The sequence below is a fragment of the Bubalus bubalis genome, chromosome 2, assembly GCF_019923935.1.
Source record: "Bubalus bubalis isolate 160015118507 breed Murrah chromosome 2, NDDB_SH_1, whole genome shotgun sequence".
Lineage (NCBI taxonomy): Eukaryota > Metazoa > Chordata > Mammalia > Artiodactyla > Bovidae > Bubalus > Bubalus bubalis.
In genome coordinates, this window is record NC_059158.1 from 92,248,738 (window position 1) to 92,269,333 (window position 20,596).

Consider the following 20,596-nt stretch of genomic DNA (forward strand, 5'->3'; position numbering starts at 1 on the left):
GATGGTTAGAGCAGTTTTATTCATAATTGCCAAAATTTAGAAGCAGCACAGATATCCTTCAATTCTGTTGTTGTTGTTTAGTCATTAAGTTGTGTCCAATTCTGTGTGACCCCACGGACTGTAGCCTGCCAGGCTCCTCTGCCCATGGGAGGTAAGCATACTGGAGTGAGTTGCTAATTTCCTTCTCTAGGGGATTTTCCCACCTGGGGGTTGAACCCACATCTGCTGCATTGCAGATGGATTCTTCATCACTTAGACACCTGGGAGGCCCTTATCCTTCAATAGATGAATGAGTAAATAAACTGTGGTACATCCAAACAATGCAATAGTATTCAGTATTAAAAAATAAGTTATCCAGTAATGAAAAGACAGAGGGAATTTAAATGTGTATTACTAAGTGAAAGAAACAAATCTGTATGGGCTATGCATTGTAATCAATATATATGATATAGTAATCAATAGTAAACTATATGATTCTAACTGTATGACATTTTGGAAAAGGCAAAATTATGAAGAGTGTAAAAAGAATAGTGGTTTCCAGGGATTAGCAGGGAGGGAGGGATGAATCGGCAAAGCACACAAGTCTTCCAGCAGTGAAGGAATTCTGCACAACACTACAATGGTGGATGCATGTCACTAGGCATTTGTCAAAACTCATAATGCAAAACACCTAGAGTAAACTCTAATGTCATTGTAGGTTCATTGACTGTAAAAAATGTACCACTCTGATGAGTAAAGTTGCTAGTAGGAGTTTCTGTATATGTGGAGACAGGATGTGTACATATGGAAAATTTCTATATTTTTATTCTTCTGTGAACCTGAACTTACTTTTTAAAGTAAAACCTATTAAAAAAAAACAAGTGACTGGCCTGGCCCAAGTCCATAATTTGCCATCCTCTAGTCTGTAGTATGCCCATGAGCCTGAGTCACTGAAGTAGGATGGAATACAAGACTATTGAAGGAGAGGAAATCAAGGAATGGAGAGCCTGAGTGTTGAAAGAGCCATCAGTGGGGATACTAACTTAACTCAGACCCATAAAAGTAATGTTGGGGAAAGTGACAATGGACCTTGTGTTCTAGAGCTTAAAGAGTGAAGGAAGTGAATCTGGTCTTAGTAAATGGCTTCATAAATGTGTGATAGAACAATCTTTTTTTCTTTACAACAAAAAGAGAGTTCCAAGTATCCTAAATACCTGAATCCTGAGTATTATTAAGATGACATTCAAAGGCAAAGAATCTTTCCTCAAGTTTTAAAGAAATGAAGAACTATAACCAAGCAATCAATCTTAAAGCAAAATGCTGAAAAGTTACGAATTATGTGTCCTGTACCAGATTAGACTTCCTCTATCTATGACATCAATATCTATGACCACTGTTTAATCTTGGTAAACTCTGATGTCAGAGTTGTTTGGTAACAAACTGGTTTGGGTGCATTTAGTTTTAATTCTTAATAACTTATGTAACATTGTGATTTTTCCTTTTTGTATTTCACATTCATTTTACTTTTATTTATTTTGATTTAAAGATATGCTCCCCTGCTGGCTCAGTTGTAAAACATCCACCTGTTGATGCAGGAGATGTAGATTCGACCCCTGGGTTGGGAAGATCCCCTGGAGAAGGAAGTGGCAACCCACTCCAGTATGCTTGCCTGGGAAATCCCAGGGATAGAGGAGCCTGGTGGGTTAAAATCCATGGGGTCACAAAAGAGTCAGACACGACTTAGTGACTAACCAACAAAGATCTGCTAAATTCAATTATTTGAAACCATAATTAAACTAACTTTAGTCTCTGTTAGGTAATAATGCTGTCTTCTCAATACTCCATCAAAATCTAGTTGATTGGCTGATAACGTATATCTCTTTTTACAGCCTCAGATTTGTAGAAATGTGACTTAATCCTACACTGATGTCAGCCATAGCTGGTTAGCTGTCATGAAAGCAGAAAAACAGATAAGAGACACTTAGAGGAGGTTTTGTTTCCAAATGATTACTCATAACCATAGATTGTAACATTAAGTTGTATGGGCTTGTGGATTAATCTTTTTATCAATTTATATTCTTTTATCCACCCTCACCTTTTTACCACTTAAAATTCTTGATTTTTTTTTTGTCAGAATTGCATTATAATTTCTCAAATTATAGCTTAGTAAAATTACTTGTTTAGAATTTAAGTGAATGTATTTATAAATAAATACAGTTTTCTTGTATTCCTCACTAGATGCCATTTACTTTGACTAAATTTACTTAAATCATTTTAACTTACAGAAAAAGTCCAGGCATTTATATTTCTTTGCTCAGCTGACATTCTGATGTACTAAAAGGACATCAACATTTTTCCAAAGTGCATCTGTTTAAAATCAGGAGAAAAGAAAGGCTTTCATTTTCTTTTTTTTTTTTTTTTTTAAAGTAAAGTATTTTTCACCTTAAGGAGTTTGGGAAATTGTTATAGGTGACTCATAATGTTCTTAAATTCCATAAGCTGTAGCCATACGGTACAAAATACTATCAACTGTAGTAATATATAGGGTCATTAAATATCAGAAGTCACTGCTTTTTCTTTGTGCACATTCAAGCCTATGTGATTGGGTGTCTCCCATTGATGATATAATGCACTGTCCTGTGTATTAGAGGAAGATGCTTTTGCCACAGTGGAGAAGGGTCATTCTTTTGGAGGAGGGTTTTCTAGGACCTTTCCTTTTAAGTCCTCATGTGACCAGTATATTGGCCACCTGGCTGGCTAAGGTTTCAAAAAGTTTCAAGAACTCTTCTTCTTAGAAGGCAAGATTTTGGGTAGATGTTTTTAATTTAAAAATGACTTTACCTGTTCAAAGAATCTGTTTCTAATTACATAGCAAAAGATATTTTTTACTATTCATTTTAGAATGAACATGACATAATAGGTGGAAGGATGATGGCTCTTAACATGTACAATGGGAAACTTTCGCTGTTGTTTTATACAAAGAAAAAGATTTCCTATATGTTGGTTGCAATCTTCATATCGGAGAAAGGATATTCAGGAAGAAAACCCTACTTTTGTAGTATGTATGCGTACAAGGGCTTAACACCCCTTACGTATATATATATATAAATTCATTAGTTACAATGACAAGCACCTATGTGTGTTCTTGAAGAACAGAATTACTGGCATGCAGAAGCTTCCAAATGATTGGTTCTAAGATTTTTAATGATATCTATAGTTATTTAGTTATTTGAAACAAAACTACTTAATGGACTAAAAATGTATGGTAATAGGAATTTCAGGTCACTTGTTGTAAGTGTGTTGTAAAAATAGTTTAGTACCTAGCCTGTTTCGTATTCTGTCTTTAGTCTATATTTTTAAAAAGTAGATAAAACATTGGCTTTGACTTAGCATATGCTGGGTTAAATTCTTACTCATTTTACCTTGCAGAGTAGATGACAGAGAACAAGTATTTTAATTGCTTCAATTACCTATTATTCAGAAGAGGGACATGTTAAAGCAATCACAATATATTAATATAAGGTAGACCTTGACGTTAAGAGCACATTTCTAAAAGGTACATCATAATGCTAAGAATGTGTGTGTGTATGTATACATGTATACATATATATGCATACATTAGTATTTAGTATTCATGGACTAACTACTGAAAATGATTTCATATATTACACAATCTAGAGTCTATAAAGAAAAAGAAAGTGGAATGACTAGAGCACACTTTATGTCTAAAGATAGAGGATGCTATCTTTTTCTGATATTAAGGTAAAGCCATGCATCTTTTAGCATTCATGAAATGTAACTTATCTGAGGAATTAGGCAGATGAATTTACTTACTTTTTAAATTTTCCTACTTAAAGCATTGTGCTAGGTGTTAGGATGACAAAAGATACAAGGAAGAATGAAAAAAATTTCTAATGTGGATCGGGTCTCAAAATAGCATTGGGAAACTGAGCATATTGTATTACATTTGCAGATTTATGATGAAAGTTAGCATATTAAAGGTTGTGACAAGCTCTGATGGGAATGTATTTGTTTAACTTGAAGATAGCAATTCCCAAGGACTCTTCTTTGGTAAAAACAAAACCCCAAAAAAACCAACTGTTAATTTCTCCAGCAACCTCTATTTGATGAACAGACTTTGGGAAATCCTGGGCTACAATAACATTAGTTCAAACCACCTCTCCCCATTCCCTGCACCTCCCATCTCCTATGTCCAGGCCTAGTTAAACAGATACCTCAAGACAGGATCTCCTTGACTTGCATGTCAACAGCCAAAGCTAACAATTGGAGTTTTGTTTACTTACCTCCTTACAACCAAAGTGGATGCATTGCTTTTCCTCATATTTCTCTTTTAGAAGATTTTGACTATACAGTTTGAAATACTATCAAGTAAGCTGATGGAATTTACATTATTAGCAAGTTTCTATCTTCCCTCCCAGGTACTGAGCATATTCATAGTGACTTTGTAGGTCACCAAGTGACCATAACAAACCATTAGAGACCTGGAGGAAGAAGAGGCATTTCAGAACTACAATACCAAGATTCATGTGTAGTTCACAACATAGCCTAAATCATCAACTTACCCTGCTTTGAGGACCATGACTGCAGAACTTTTAATTAGCAGTATTTTATCACATAGACATAAAATAGGACAAACATTTTTCTTTCAGCAAAATTACTTAAATTGCTTTCAAGTTGGATGGTACGAGTATCTATTATCTGTCATTAAAATGACTACAAACTTCTCATAACTGTTTTCCATGTATCCACCCATATTCCCATCTCTGAAGGGCTTTCACAGCTAAAGGGACCCTTGTAAAATAGGTTACTTGCTCTTCTAGTCACAACCCTTATGCTGCTGCTGCTGCTGCTGCTGCTAAGTCGCTTCAGTCATGTCCGACTTTGTGCGACCCCATAGACAGCAGCCCTCCAGGCTCTTCTGTCCCTGGGATTCTCCAGGCAAGAATACTGGAGTGGGTTGCCATTTCCTTCTCCAATGCATGCATGCAGGCTAAGTTGCTTCAGCCTTGTCCGACTCTGTGCGACCCCATGGACAGCAGCCCACCAGGTTCCCCTGTCCACGGGATTCTCTAGGCAAGAATACTGGAGTGGGTTGCCATTTCCTTCTCCCACAACCCTTATATGCTTCCCCATTTCAGAGAAAAAGACCAAAATTCTCACATGTTTAACCAGGCCCTACACAGCCTGGTACCTTTGTTACTGATTCCAAGCTCATTCTGCTCACCACACAACAGGCCAGTAAATCCAAAGACAGAGTGTTGGGGCAAGGAATAATGGCTTTATTGGGAGAGCCAGGAGTCTGAGATGGTGGTAGACTACCAGCATCTGTCCTAGAGAATCATTTTACTGGGGTGTGGATGCTAGTTTCTTTTATAGAACAAAGTTGGGGGTGGGGGTTGGGGGGTGATGGGAGGTGAGGAGGTAAAGTAAAAAGGACATAGGTTGTTCCAAATATTTCCTGGTTTTGGCCAGGCTCCTGAAGGTGATGTCTTAATTTCTTCTTTCCTGCACTCATCACAGGTGGGCTGGGTCAGGATGCTTACTGTGAGCTAAACAGAGGTAGTTTAGCATGGGAGGGGGTGATGCAGGGTTCTCTGAGATAGGGCCATTATGTATACTTTAAGCTATAGTCAATGTCATTTAGCAAAAACAATAAAATACAAAGGTTAAAGTAAAAGAAGCAGGTCTATATAGAAATCAGATTTGTTATTCCTTATTACATCTTCACCAGAATTATCCCTGGTGGCTTAGATGGTAAAGAATCCACTTGCAATGTGGGAGACCTAGGTTCAGTCCCTGGGTTGGGAAGATCCCCTGGAAGAGGGCATGGCAATTTACTCCAGTATTCTTTCCTGGAGAATCCCCATAGACAGAGGAGCCTGGTGAGCTACACTCCACGGGGTCACAGAGTCAGATGTGACTGAGTGACCCCACACAGCACATTACATCTTCATTCTCATACATCTCAGTTCGTACCACTCTGCCCTTTACTGTCCTTATCCAGTCACACTAACCTTGTTGTTTCATAGTCTCCCGAAATGACACTGTCTTCCTCCAAAATAATGCATGGCTAACTTCCTCACTTCTTTAAAGTCTTTGCTCAAGTATTAGTTTCACAGCATTACCTACCCTGACCAGCTATTTAAAGTTGCAGCTCCCCTGAGAACTTCCAGTCCTCCTTAGCCTGCTTTATTTTTGTCCAGAGCATATATCATTTTCTAAAATACCACATAATTTACATATTTATTATGTTTCTTGTTTATAATCTGTCTCCTCTGCTAGAATTTAAATTCAGTGAGGTCCAGGATTTTTATAGGGTTTGGCATTATTTGTTCATTGCTGTATTCTGAACACCTAGAACATTGCTGACACATAGCAGATGGTCAAGAAATATTTGTTGGCCAAATGAGTACATGAATGGATAAGACAGTCAAAGAAAAAGTTTTCCCACTTGTTTGAAGACAAAATTCATGAACCTAGATCATTTTTTAAATAAACAAATAGAGTGATTTACAAGATAGAAAAATGTAGCTTTAACCCAGCTATTTATTTCATTAGTTTTTCTTTAAAGAGGCAAGTTATGAAATTCCTCACAGTTCAAGTCCTTGTGTAGTTAAACATTACTTGGGTGTTTGTTGCTGGTTTTGAGTGGGACTCTTTAAGCTCATCTAGATAAATGCCGTAGGCTCTTGAAACCAATATTGTTCCTTCTCAATGGGCTGCAGATATTTTCTCCAATATTGCATTAGCCTATAAAAGTCATAATAGAGGCCAGGGCTTCAAAAGGCAGCAGGAGACATGGGTTTCATACAAAAGGAAACTAAATAAGTTTTGGTACTATTTATTTTCTCCATTTTCCCCCAAATGTTGTTTGAAAACAGCAAAGAGAAAACGCTCTTAACTGAATGTAATGGCAGGTTCCCCATGGGGGCCAGGGTGGGAGAGGCAGGGTTCAGGCTTAAAGCGTGTGTTCTCAGAGGAGGATTAGAGGACTCGGAGCATCACCTGTGGGGTGAGGGAGGTTAGAGAGCTGGCAAATCTGGGGAAACACACACACATACACACACACACTGTATGCCAGATGTACACAGCTGTGTCCACCACTGATAATCCTTCTGCATGAAGAAGCCAGTTGCTTCCTAGAGCACCCTGGAAGGGAGCTTAGTACATAGGAAAAATCAAAATGTCATAGTCTTATTTAGAAGTTCTCTGCACATTGCTTTACTTTTGTCCCTTTAATGATGCCTCTGCTTCTTTGGTTAATTGGGTGATGGCAGCTTTTGGTCTTCCACATATAAAGTAGTCAGCCAAATTCTAAGTGAAAAGCAATTTTTGCATATTGACTCATTTCTTTTGCTTTTACGTTAAAAAAAAAAAGCTCATAGTTTTTTAATAACCAAAAAGAAAGCTCAAGGGATGCCCCAGTCACCTCTTCCCAGGCAATCTGAAAATATAATTCTCTATGCATGCATACTAAGTTGCTTAAGGTGTGTCCAACACTTTACGACCCTATGGACTGTAGCCCTCTGTTCATGGGATTTGGGGCAAAAGCACTGAAGTGGGTTGCCATGCCCTCTTTCATGGGATCTTCATGACTCAGGGATCAAATTTGTATCTTTTATTTCTACTGCATTGGCAGGCAGGTTCTATACCACTGGCACCACTTGGGAAGCTCTGTAATTCTCTCTCAGCTCAGTTCAGTCATTCAATCGTGTCGGACTCTTTGCAACTCCATGGACTAGAGCACGCCACGGTTCCCTGTCCATCACCAACTCCTGGAGCTTGCTCAAACTCATGTCCATTGAGTCCGTGATGTCATCCAATGATCTCATCCTCTGTCATCCTCTTCTCCTCCTGCCTTCCATCTTTCCCAGCATCAGGGTCTTTTCCACTGAGTCAGTTCTTCACATCAGGTGGTCAAAGTATTGGAGTTACAGCTTCAGTATCAGTCCTTCCAATGAATATTCAGGACTGATTTCCTTTAGGATGGACTGGTTTCATCTCCTTGCAGTCCAAGGGACTCTCAAGAGTCTTCTCCAACACCACAGTTCAAAAGCATCAATTATTCAGTGCTCAGCTTTCTTTATGGTCCTACTCTCACATCCATACACGACTACTGGAAAAACTATAGCCTTGACTAGACGGACCTTTGTCAGCAAAGTAATGTCTCTGCTTTATAATATGCTGTCTAGGTTGGTCATAGCTTTTCTTCCAAGGAATAAGTGTCTTTTAATTTCATGGCTGCAGTCACCATCTTCAGTGATTTTGAAGCCCAAGAAAATAAAGTCTGTCACTGTTTCCATTGTTTCCCCATCTGTTTGCCATGAAGTGGTGGGACTGGATGCCATGATCTTAGTTTTCTGAATGTTTTTTTCTCCTCTTTCACTTTCATCAAGAGGCTGTTTACTTCCTGTTTGCTTTCTGCCATAAGGGTGTTGTCATTTGAGTATCTGAGATTATTGATATTTTTCCCAGTAATCTTGATTCCAGCTTGTGTTTCATCCAGCCTGGCATTTTGCATGATATACTCTGCATATAAGTTAAATAAGTAGTGACAATATACAGCCTTGGCGTGCTCCTTTCCCAGTTTAGAACCAGACTGTTGTTCCACGTCTGGTTTCTACTGTTGCTTCTTGACCTGCTTACAGATTTCTCAGGAGAAAGGTAAGGTGGTCTGGTATTCCAATCTCTTGAAGAATTTTCCATAATTTGCTGTGATCCACACAGTCAAAGGCTTTGGCATAGTCAATAAAGGAGAGGTAGATGTTTTTCCGGAATTCTCTTACTTTTTCTATGCTGCAACAGATGTTGGCTATTTGATCTCTGGCTCCTCAAAACCAGCTTGAACATCTGGAAGTTTATGGTTCATGTACTGTTGAAGCCTAGGTTGGAAAATTTTGAGCTTACTTTGTTAGTATGTGAGATGAGTGCAATTGTGAGGTAGTTTGAACATTCTTTGACATTGTCTTTCCTTGGGATTGGCATGAAAACTGACTTTTTCCAGTCTTGTGGCCACTGCTGAGTTTTCCAAATTTGCTGGCATATTGAGTACAGCACTTTCACAACATCATCTCTTAGGATTTGACACAGCTCAAGTGGAATTCCATCACCTCCACTAGCTTTGTTCATAGTGATGCTTCTTAAGGCTCGCTTGACGTCGCATTCCAGGATGTCTGGCTCTAGTACAGTGATCACACCAGCATGGTTATCTGTGTCATGAAGATTTTTTTTGTATAGTTCTTTGTGTATTCTTGACACCTCTTCTTATTATCTTCTGCTTCTGTTAGGTCCATACCATTTCTTTCCTTTATTGTGCCCATCTTTGCATGAAATGTTCCCTTGATATCTTTAATTTTCTTGAAGAGATCTCTAGTCTTTCCCATTCTATTGTTTTCCTTTATTTCTTTGCGTTAATCCCTGAGGAAGGCTTTCTTATCTCTCCTTGCTCTTCTTTGGAACTCTGCATTCAAATGGGGTATAACTTTCCTTTTTTCCTTTGCCTTTTGCTTCTCTTCTTTTCAGAGCTATTTGTAAGGCCTCCTTATTTTGCTTTTTTGCATTTTTTTTCTTGGGGGTGATCTTGATCACTGCCTCCTGTACAATGTCTCAAACCTCTGTCCATAGTTCTTCAGGGATTCTTGCCTATCAGACCTAATCCCTTGAATCTATTTGTCACTTCCACTGTATAATTGTAATGGATTTGATTTAGGTCATACCTGAGTGGTCTAGTAGTTTTCCCTACTTTCTTCAATTGTCTGAATTTTGCAATAAGGAGTTCATGATCTGAGCCACAGTCAGCTCCCAGTATTGTTTTTGCTGACGGTATAGAGCTTCTTCATCTTTGGCTGCAAAGAATATAATCAATCTGATTTCCGTATTGACCATCTGGTGATATATATATGTGTAGAGTTGTCTCTTATGTTGTTGGAATTCTCTCTACTTTAGTACAATCAACTGTATTATTAGTATCTTTATTTTTCAACATGTTCTTTTTAATCTTGACAAAAGGAACATTTATTCAACAATAAAAGTCTGAAATCTACAATTAAATATTTTAATCTGATAGCTTAATTTTAAAATATTAATTAAAAGTATACTCAAAAAATAAAACAGATCTTATTAAAGGTTTTATTTTAATTTTCTTTTTGAGAAATATATAATTTGCAATCTCTGCAGTGAGATTATGACATAATGAAAAATATATTTCATAAATTTTAATGATGATTTATGTATTATGATGATTATTACTATTTTTTCCTTATCCTAGGTTCTTCTCTAAAGTTGTGGACCACAAATTAATTTTTATTGCTTCTTTTAGCTCCTCATAATATTTGTATCTCTTATACTGCTTTGTATTTTGAAATAGCAATATTATATCCCCTCATACTCTATTATATGAATATTATAAAGGTAATTTTCATTATTGCCAAAATTTCAGAAAATTTATAGATGTATAAAAGCACAAATGAAAAATGTAACTATAATACAGAAAATGAATATAACCTATAATTATCCAAACATGATCTTGTTATAGGTACTAGGATTTTCTCTAAATATTTACTCTATAATTATGTATATACACATATCCTATACACACACTGTTTTGGAATAAAAACAGGCATACTTTGTGCACTATTATTCAATTTATTCCTCTATTTAAGTTTATAGTATGCACATATATTGAATGGATGTACCGTAATTTACTTAATCTGTTATTGACAAGCATTTAGATTATCTTCATTTTTCATTGCACTTTTTTTATTGGATATTTTTATATACACTTTTAATATTTGTATAAAAGTTCTTAGTATTTGAAACTTTTAACAAAAATACAGTAAAAGAAATCTAGTAAACTTATAAGCCTTCTTTAAATATTCTCCCATAAAAGTGAAATGTTTCAGGGTTTTCTTTTCAAGTTTATAATTTACTGTTTTTGTTTATTTGAATAGTGCTCCTGATGGGGGGAATTCAGGATTATTATTGAAACATCTAAATCAGTGTTAAGCACTAGGAAAAGTACTGCATTTTTCTAGTTTGTAATGATCTGAAACTGAAAACTAATTCAGGTATAGTTAAATTCCATTACTGAGTGCCTTTCCGTTCTTTGATGAATCACTATTGGTTAACAGACTTTGTTCCTAGAACATATGTTTTGTGCATCTTTCAGAAAGCTTATAATGTGGCTATTGTCCTCTCTGGAAATGGAAACTAGTTTCTGTCATTTTGCAGTAAAATGTAATTAAGAACGCAACACACTACTATGAAGAAAACCAAAAAGAAACTCATAGAATGTATTCCAACACTATCTATAACATACCCTCATGGAAAAATATATGAAGTAAGAGCTATTTAAATTTGACATCTGAAACAAATTAGCCATAAAGGAAAGTCTGGTTCACTTTGTCTAAAACTCAGTTTCCTCACACACTAAGTTGTTGTTTTTCTTTTTTTGCATGTATCTTTCTGAAAATAAAAATGTTTTTTTTTTTTAATTGAAGGATAAAAGCTTTACAGAATTGTGCTGATTTCTGCCAAACAGAACATGAATCTGCCATAGGTATACATATGATCCTTCCCTCTTGAACCTCCCTCCCCATCCCACCCCTCTAGAATGTTACAGAGGCCCGCTTTGAGTTCCTTGAGTCAGACAGCAAATTCCCATTGAGTATCTATTCTACATATAGTAACATAAGTTTCTAGGATACTCTCTTCATGCATCCTACCCTCTCCTTCCTCCCCACCTCCTGTGTCCATAAGTCTGTTATCAATATCTGTGTCTCCATTGCTGTCCTGAAAATAATTTCATCAGTACCGTCTTCTAGATTCCTACAATATTTGTTTTTCTCTTTCCGACTTACTTCACTCTGTATAATAGACTCTAGGTTCAAGCACCTCATTAGAGGTGGTTTTTTTTTTTTTTTTTTTGTAACCACATCAACTTTCAGGGTAGTTATGTGGATAATGAGACAACATACACTGATAAGTTTTAGATAATGTCAAGCGCAATTTTATACAGGATGTATCAGTCAGGTTTCTAACATGAAAGAGAATTTCCACTTAGATGGTTTCAACTGAAGAGAATTTAACCAAATCAGTCTGTACAGAGGTATTACTAAGGTCAAAGAAGCAATGAAAGGTGACAAAAGCTACAAGAGACTAACAATAACGTAAAAACATTACACTTGTATCACTCAGATGGACTAGCTCAGTGATTCTTAATGTTTGGTTTCTTGACTAGCAGCATCAGTATCATCTGTTAAAAATGCAAATTCTCAAGTTTTACCCCAGATCTATGAATGAGAAAGGCTTCCCTGGTGGCTCAGATGGTAAAGAATCTGCCTGCAATGCGGAAGACCCGGGTTCAATTCTTGGGTTGGGAAGATCCTCTGGAGAAGGGAATGGCAACCCACTCCAGTACTCTTGCCTGGGAAATCCCATGGATAGAGGAGCCTGGTGGGTTACAGTCCATGGGGCCACAAAGAGTCAGACACCACTGAGCAACTAACATTTTATGAATGAGAAACTCTGGGTGTGGGACGAGGTGATTCTGGTAGATGCTAAAAATTGATAACCACTGGGCTAGGTTATTCCGTGGTAATAAATGACTTCAAATAAAAGAATCCCAAAATATTTATTTCCGGCTCATGCTGCATGTCCATTTTGGACATGCTTACTGTGGATGAGTTGCAGTTCTCTTTTTTATAGGACTCAGTCTGATGATGCGATGCCTGTTGCCTGTTGATGACATTGCTTGTCACCATGGCAGAGGGGAATGAGAACATAGTAGAGGCTGGCTGAGAAGTAACACAGGTCATTGTGTTTTGTATAGGCCTCATTCGGTTGTATTGTCATGCTCAACTTTATAAACTTTTTTGTATTCCTTTATAAAAACTTGATGTCCTTCTGAGTTAAAATAATTCTAATTATCTTGAATTACACTGCTACTGCTGCTAAGTCACTTCAGTCGTGTCCGACTCTGTGCGACCCCGTAGATGGAAGCCCACCAGGCTCCCCCGCCCCTGGGATTCTCCAGGCAAGAACACTGGAGTGGGTTGCCATTTCCTTCTCCAATGCATAAAAGTGAAAAGTGAAAAGGAAGTCGCTCAGTCATGTCTGACTCTTAGCGACCCCATGGACTACAGCCTACCAGGCTCCTCCATCCATGGGATTTTCCAGGCAAGAGTACTGGAGTGGGGTGCAATTGCCTTCTCCGATCTTGAATTATATGAGTGCTTATTTCTCAATCACTTTAGTATCACTGAATACCATTGCCATCAGTGTCAGTCAACTTTGCCTCAATATATTTGGATGAAAACTATCAGAAAATACAGCCCAATTTCTAAAGCAAAGATAGCATCTACAGTTGATGACTGAAAGAATGACAAAGTGCAAATGTACTCACTTAGGAGTCAGGGACCTTAACTGTAACCCTAGGTCTAGTATAGGCTATTCAATTGTGGGGAGAACTCAGTTTACACTTCAATAAGAAGTTTGGTTGAGATACTCTTTAGGATTCTTTTTAGTAATATAACACAAAGCTTTTATGTCACATTTGCTTAATTATTAGATGAACATTTGTAGAAGTGGAAATGAGATAGACTTGTCTGCTGTTAATCACCATTTCTCTCTCTTTTTTTTTTTTTAACCAACAAAGCCTATGTGTTATACTGTGACCAATGTGAATTTATCCTTAAACATTTCAATCCCAAGAAAAAATAGTTGACATGTTGGTTTCAAGCAAATATTTGTTAACTTATAGACTGGCAATAGAATTCCCTTGGAAAATGCAAGAGAGTAAACTACAATAACCCTATGAGGGTTGTTTATACAAAGAAAAGCAAGCATCAGAAACGTTAGGTGTCTTGAAAAAGCGTGCATAGCTTTAGCAACACCAGAATTTGTGTGTGGTTTTATCCAAATTATTTAATCTTTTTTAGTGTCAGTTTACTCATCTTTAAAACCAGAATTAGAATATAGTTAGAGCGATTTTAAAAACAAACATCTTCCCAGGTGGCACAGTGATAAAGAATCTGCCTGCCAACAGAGGAAACACAAAGAGATACAGGTTCAATTCCTGGGTTCGGAAGATGCTCCGGAGTAATAAATGGCAAACCACTCTTGTATTCTTGCCTGGAAAATTCCATGGACATGGGAACCTGGGGAGCTACAGCCCATGAAACTGCAAAGAGTCGGACATGACTGAGTGACTGTGCACACACATAAAGCAATTAGAAGATACAGCACTTGAATGCTCCTCAGTGAAACATCTAGCATGTGGTAGATTCCTTATAATTGTTAGTTCCTCTTGCCTCCTTCTGTTCATCCAAAGCACATATTCGAATGCTTTCTCCATAACAGGTGCTTAAACAAAACAGATGCTTACTTGACGGGACCTAGAAATTCTTTTTTGGCTATAGTTGTGTGCTAGTTGCTGTAGAAGGGTATTTGTGACATTCTTGTTGCTTTCATATCTGTTGGTCATAGTGATTAAGAACTTGACTGCTTGGAGTCCAGGTTTGAATGTTGACTTTTGTGGGTATTAGCTATGTGGTCTCAGCTGGAGTCATTGAGTCTCAGTTTCTTTACCTGTAAAATGAATATAATGGTGATGATGATATGAAAATGATAATCTTCTCATAGATTTGTGTGTGTATATTGAAAACTTCATACCTGTAAACAGTTAGAATAATGCTCGGCACAGATTCAATGCCCCCAAATTGTTTGTATTTTCTGTCTTACACAAATTACTCATATTGTTTGATAAATGCCTCTCTCCCAACACACACACACACATAGACACATTCTCTAAATAACTCAAATGATCTCTCTCCTGAGTGATGGCAAAATGCACAGTATCAATATGTGTAACATTTTATAAATGGGCACAAAAATTCTCTCAAGCTAAAGAGAGAGAACCAAATGCCAAAAACCAATTAAATAGTATGAAGAGTAAAACACTATGTGACACAATCAGGCAATGGAGAATGAAGGCCAAGACAGCATTTCCAGCTGTCCCCTCGGGTGCCCTTTTCCCCCTCATAACAGGGTGAGTTAGGGTAGAGTGTCATCCTTAACTTTGAATTTTGCTGCTTTTGTCAGTTTGTGTCACAACCTTAACATCATTTAAATGTACTTTTTTGTATTTAATATTCATATTCAGGTGTTCAAGCCATAATTTCTGTTAGTAAAAATGACATTTCTTAAAGTTCATTATTTTTTCCACGTAGAAATCTCAGACATTAAAAAAAAAAAAACAGACTTTAAATAATAGAACAGGAGTGTCTTCAGGCTAACAGCCACCCCTATGATTTGTCATTTTAGTACTTGAGTATTTGGAAGAAATAAATTTGATAATACCGGAGTCCTTGAGCTTTGTGGTTAGAAACCTGGCAGTCAGAGCTACATGTCTTAGGCAGCCCTTCATATTCAGTGGAGAGCTTATATAGACTATGTTGCTTTGACTTTTTTTGCTTGACATTTTCCAGTCAAGAAACACCATATAAAATGTCCATTAAATTTGTCAAGGATTTCAAGTTATCGGTGCAATGTATATTATAGATAATCAAGAATGTGGCAACAATTATACAGCATACATCTGTGGGGTTTAGGTAAAGTACTCAGCTGAAATCTTCAAATAAATTCTCTTACATAAAGAAAAATGAGTAGCTTTTATTGCTGAGAGAGAGAGAGAAGGGTAAGGAGAACTGTTGAAAAGTACCATGAGAAGAAATGCAAGAAAATACCAACCTATTATGAGGGCGACAAGAAGCTTTCTAGTCAGATTTTACTGCATATATATGACAATGATTTTGTCTCTTTCTTTGAATATGGAAGATTTTTTGAAAGTCCTACCAAAAAGCATTTCACATGTATCCAATGGCATTAAATGTAGGAGACTGTTTCAAAAAACATGATGTTTTTCAGTTATTAGAATTTGATAAATGCCATTTATCATCAATGCTGTTGGCTTACAATAGCGGAGAGAAAAAGGAAATTATCCAGGCTTTGCTGTTACATTGTACTAGAAACATAGTACAATCCATACCTTCACATCCTTATGCTCTATTTTAATAGCCTTTAATGCTTATTCACACCTCGTTCTCACTGAGGGGTCTGTGTTAATGTCTGGTTAAAGAGAATGCTGTGTCATATTTAACTTTAATAAAACTTGCCATCATCTAAGACTCCAAACCAAAAAATTAAACTACTCATTGAGCATATGAGTCGTAAAAAGAAAAAAATTATAAACAATAGAGAGTTACTTTGTGTCCCTTGTCAGGAACATATAAAACATCTGTATCAAAATTCCAACAAGTTATTGCCTTCATAATTCTTATCTAAACTGTGTAAAAATAATAAAAAGGAAATGTAGAAGGAAGTAGAAGATCTATTTAAAAAATAACTTTTAAAGATCTTTACTCTTTGCTGGCATTTAAAAATGTTATTTTGTATTTCTGTTTTCATGATTGGCTAACATGTATTATGATACCTGTTGCCTGGATTTTTAACTTTTTCTTAGAAGTAAATTATTATTCTACACTTGTTTTAAACAGATGCAATATATTTTCTATCCATGCTTGATTATGTCTTTGATATAGACATGTCATTTTACTTTTATTTATACATATACATATTTATACATATATTTATTTATACATATATGGGCTTCCTTGATAGTTCAGTTGGTAAAGAATCTGCCTGCAATGCAGGAGACTCCAGTTCAATTCCTGGGTTGGAAAGATCCACTGTTGAAGGGAAAAATCTACCTACTCAAGTATTCTGGCCTGGAGAACTCCATGGACTGTATAGTCCATGCGGTCACAAAGAGTTGGAAAGGACTGAGCGGCTTACTTTTTGGGGGTTTCTCTGGTAGCTCAGTTAGTAAAGAATCTGCCTGCAATGCAGGAGATGGGGGTTTGATTCCTGGGTTGGGAAGATCACCTGGAAAAGGAAATCGCAACCCACTTCCGTATTCTTGCCTATAGAATCCCATGGACAGAAGAGCCTGGCAGGCTACAGACCATGGGATCGCAAGAGTCGGACATGACTTAGAGACTAAACCACCACCATACATTTATTTATTTTAAAAGATTATTTATTTTTATTTTTTTTAAGGGGGGGCACATGGCATGCAAGATCTTAGTTCTCTAACCAAGAATCAAACCCACATCCCCTGCACTGGAAGTACAGAGTCTTAACTACTGGACGACCAAGGGAGTCCCTTTATACTTCTATTTTTAATGAAACTTATCTAGTCTTCCTTTCTTGCTAAGCAAAGTATTTAGATGCAATTCTTTTCTGGAAGAAAAAGTTCCCTAATAGGAAGAATATAATTTCCTTACCCATTCCTGGAATTTTAGGGCTTCTTGGTGAGGCTGTTTTTTCTAGACAGTAAATAGGAATTGCAAAGACCAATTCATTTTAATGAGCGTGATCTTCATAATTTCCTTTATCTATTCAAATCTTAACCAATCTTTGAGGCCCAGGTAAAATTTTACTTCTTAAATTCTTCTTTGGCTTTCCCAGTTAACTTTCATCTCCATACTCAGGATTCCACACCATTTGTAGTTTTTTCCACACACTTTTGCACATAATCATGTATCTAAAAAAAAAAAAAAATCTAATGAAGGAGTGACATCACAAAGATGTTAACACAAGTTGCTCCTGAGTTCTCTCCCCCTCACAAGAAAAAGAATTAACAACTATTCAAGAATAAGATACAACATAGAGAATTTTAGAACTTCAGGGTGAGGCTGAAGCACCCCCTCATGACAGAGACTAAGATCAATATTGAAAGAAAGTAACTGTTAACCAAAATTTCTAATACTTGGCAAGACTGTCCCTCAGAAATAAAGTGATAAATACTTTTTCAAACAAACAATACCTGAGGGAGTTCATTACCATCAAATCTGTCTTAGAAGAAATGCTAAATGGAATTATTTGAGTGGAAGTAAAAGAATAGTAATTAATATCATAAAAACAGAAAAAGGTAGTGTAAATCTCAGCGGTAGTGGTAAACATAGTCAGAGCTATATTCTGCAATATGATAATAGTAATGCTTCCCTTACTTACAACTCTTAGTTTAAAACTTAAAAAGTGAATGTAATAAAAATAACCATAGCTACAAAAATCTGTTATTAGTTGCAAAAGATGACAGCAGGATAAGAAACATGGAAGAATAGATCTACAAAGCAACCAGAAAACATTTAACAAAATGGCAAAAGGAAGTCTTTACTTATCAATAATTACTTTAAACATAAATTAAGTTGTTTCATTAGAAAACATAGAATTGTTGAATAGATTGAAAATGTGATACACATAGAATAAGTGTGAAGAGATGGGAAAAGATATTTTCAGCAAATGATAATAAAAAAAGGAAAAAAAAAGAAAGAAAAAGAAAAAGCAGGGGTAACTATATTTGTATCAGACAAAATAGACTTTAAAATAAAAATTGCAAAAAAATCATTATATAATAATAAAGGGATCAATACATCACGGAGATATAATGATTGTATATATTTATGCTCCCAACATCAGAACTCCTAAATACAAATAGAGCTAAAAGGAAAAGTAAACAGTAATACCCTAATAGTTGGAGACTTTAATACCCCACTCTCAACAATAAATAGATCATCTAGGCAGAGAACCAATAAGGAAATAGTTGATATGAAGAACACTATAACACAAATGAAGTGAACAGATATATACAGAACATTCTGTCCAACAACAGTAGAATACACATTCTTCTCAAGTGTTCATGGAACATTTTCTATGGTACACCATATGTTAGGCCACAAGAAAAATCTTAGTAAATTCAATAAGACTGAAATCATATTAAGTATCTCCTCTTACCAAATGGCATGAAATTAGAAATCAATAGCAAAGGGAAAACTGGAAAATTCATGGACACAAAAAAATTAAACAATACTCTTCTGAACAACCAAAGGATTAAGGAGAAATTAAAGGGGAAATTAAAAAGTTGCTTGAAATAATAAAGATGGAACTACAACAGAGCAGAACTTGTGGGAAGCAGTAAAAGCAGTTTTAAGAGAGAAGTTTATAGCAAAAAATATCTACATAAAGAAGCAAGAAAGATACCAAATAAACAGCCTATCTCTACACCTTAAGAAACTAGAGAAAGAACAAATTGAGCCCAAAGTTAGAAAAAAAAAAAAGAAATAATAAAGATCAAATTAGAAATAAATGAAATAGAGAACAAAAAAAGAAGAAAAAAAGAAGTTTAGTGTTAGTTCCTTGAAAAGATGAACAAAACTGACAAATCCTTAGCTTGATTAGCTGAGAGAAAAAGCCAAAAGAACCCAAATCAACAAAATTATAAATGAAAAGGGGTCATTGCAACTAATACAACAGAAACTCAAAGATTGTAAGAGGCTGCTATGAACAACTAAACATCAACAACCTAGACAACCTAGAGGAAATGGAAAAGTTCTAAGAAACAAACAATTCACCTATACTAAATCAGGAAGAAATAAAAATCTGAAAAGACCAATTTTGTTTCAACGAAGAAAAGCCCAGTACCAGATGGCTTCACTGGTGAATTTACCACTTAACTTTGATGAATATAGAGGCAAAATTTCTCAGTAAAATAATAACAAACTAAATTCAGCAAGCACATTAAAGGCTCAGATGCTATAATCAAGTGAGCTTAATCCCTGGGACACAAGGATGGTTCAACAAATGGATTTCAATAAATGTGATACATTACAGTAATGAAAGAAAAGTATCATAATTCCAGTAGAAGCAGAAAAATCATTTGACAAAATTCAACTTTCACTCATGGTAAAAACCCAACAAATTAGGCAAATAAGGAATATATCTCAAAATGATAAAAGCCATATATGACAAGCTCAGGGCTAACATCATACAACAATGAAAGTCTGAAAGTTTGTTCTTTAAGATCAGGAAAAAGACAAGTGTGCCACTCTCCCTATTTCTATTTAACATAGTACAAGAAGCAACCAGGCAAGAAGATGAAATAAAAGGTATCAGAATTAAAAAGGAGGTTATAAAATTTGTATCTATTTTCAAATGATATGATTTTATATATAGAAAGTCCTAAAGACTCAAGCAATAAATGGTTAGACCTAATCAACACAGAGTTAAATATTAAGAGCAGGATACAAAATTAACACACAAAAAATAGTATTTTTGTACACTAATGATATATTTTCTAAAAAAGAAATAAATCAATCTCATAGTAGCATCAAAAACAATAAAATAGTAAGAATAAATTTATGTGAGGAAGTGAAAGAGCTGTCCTCTGAAAATTCAACATATTGAGGAACAAATTGAAGAAAACAGAAATAAATGGAAAGGTAGTCCACATTCATGAATTGGAAGAATTACTATTCTTTATATATCACTACTATGAAAAGCCATCTGTAGATTCAATGCAATCCCAGTCAAGATCCCAATGGCATTATTTTACAGGTGTAGGAAAAAATGCTCCCCCAAATGACCTAGAATAGCCAAATTAACCATAAGAAAGAACAAAGTAGGTGGCTACAAACTTCTGATTTCAAGATACACTATAAAGCTATAGTTATCAAAACAGTATGAGTCAGTCAGTTCAGTT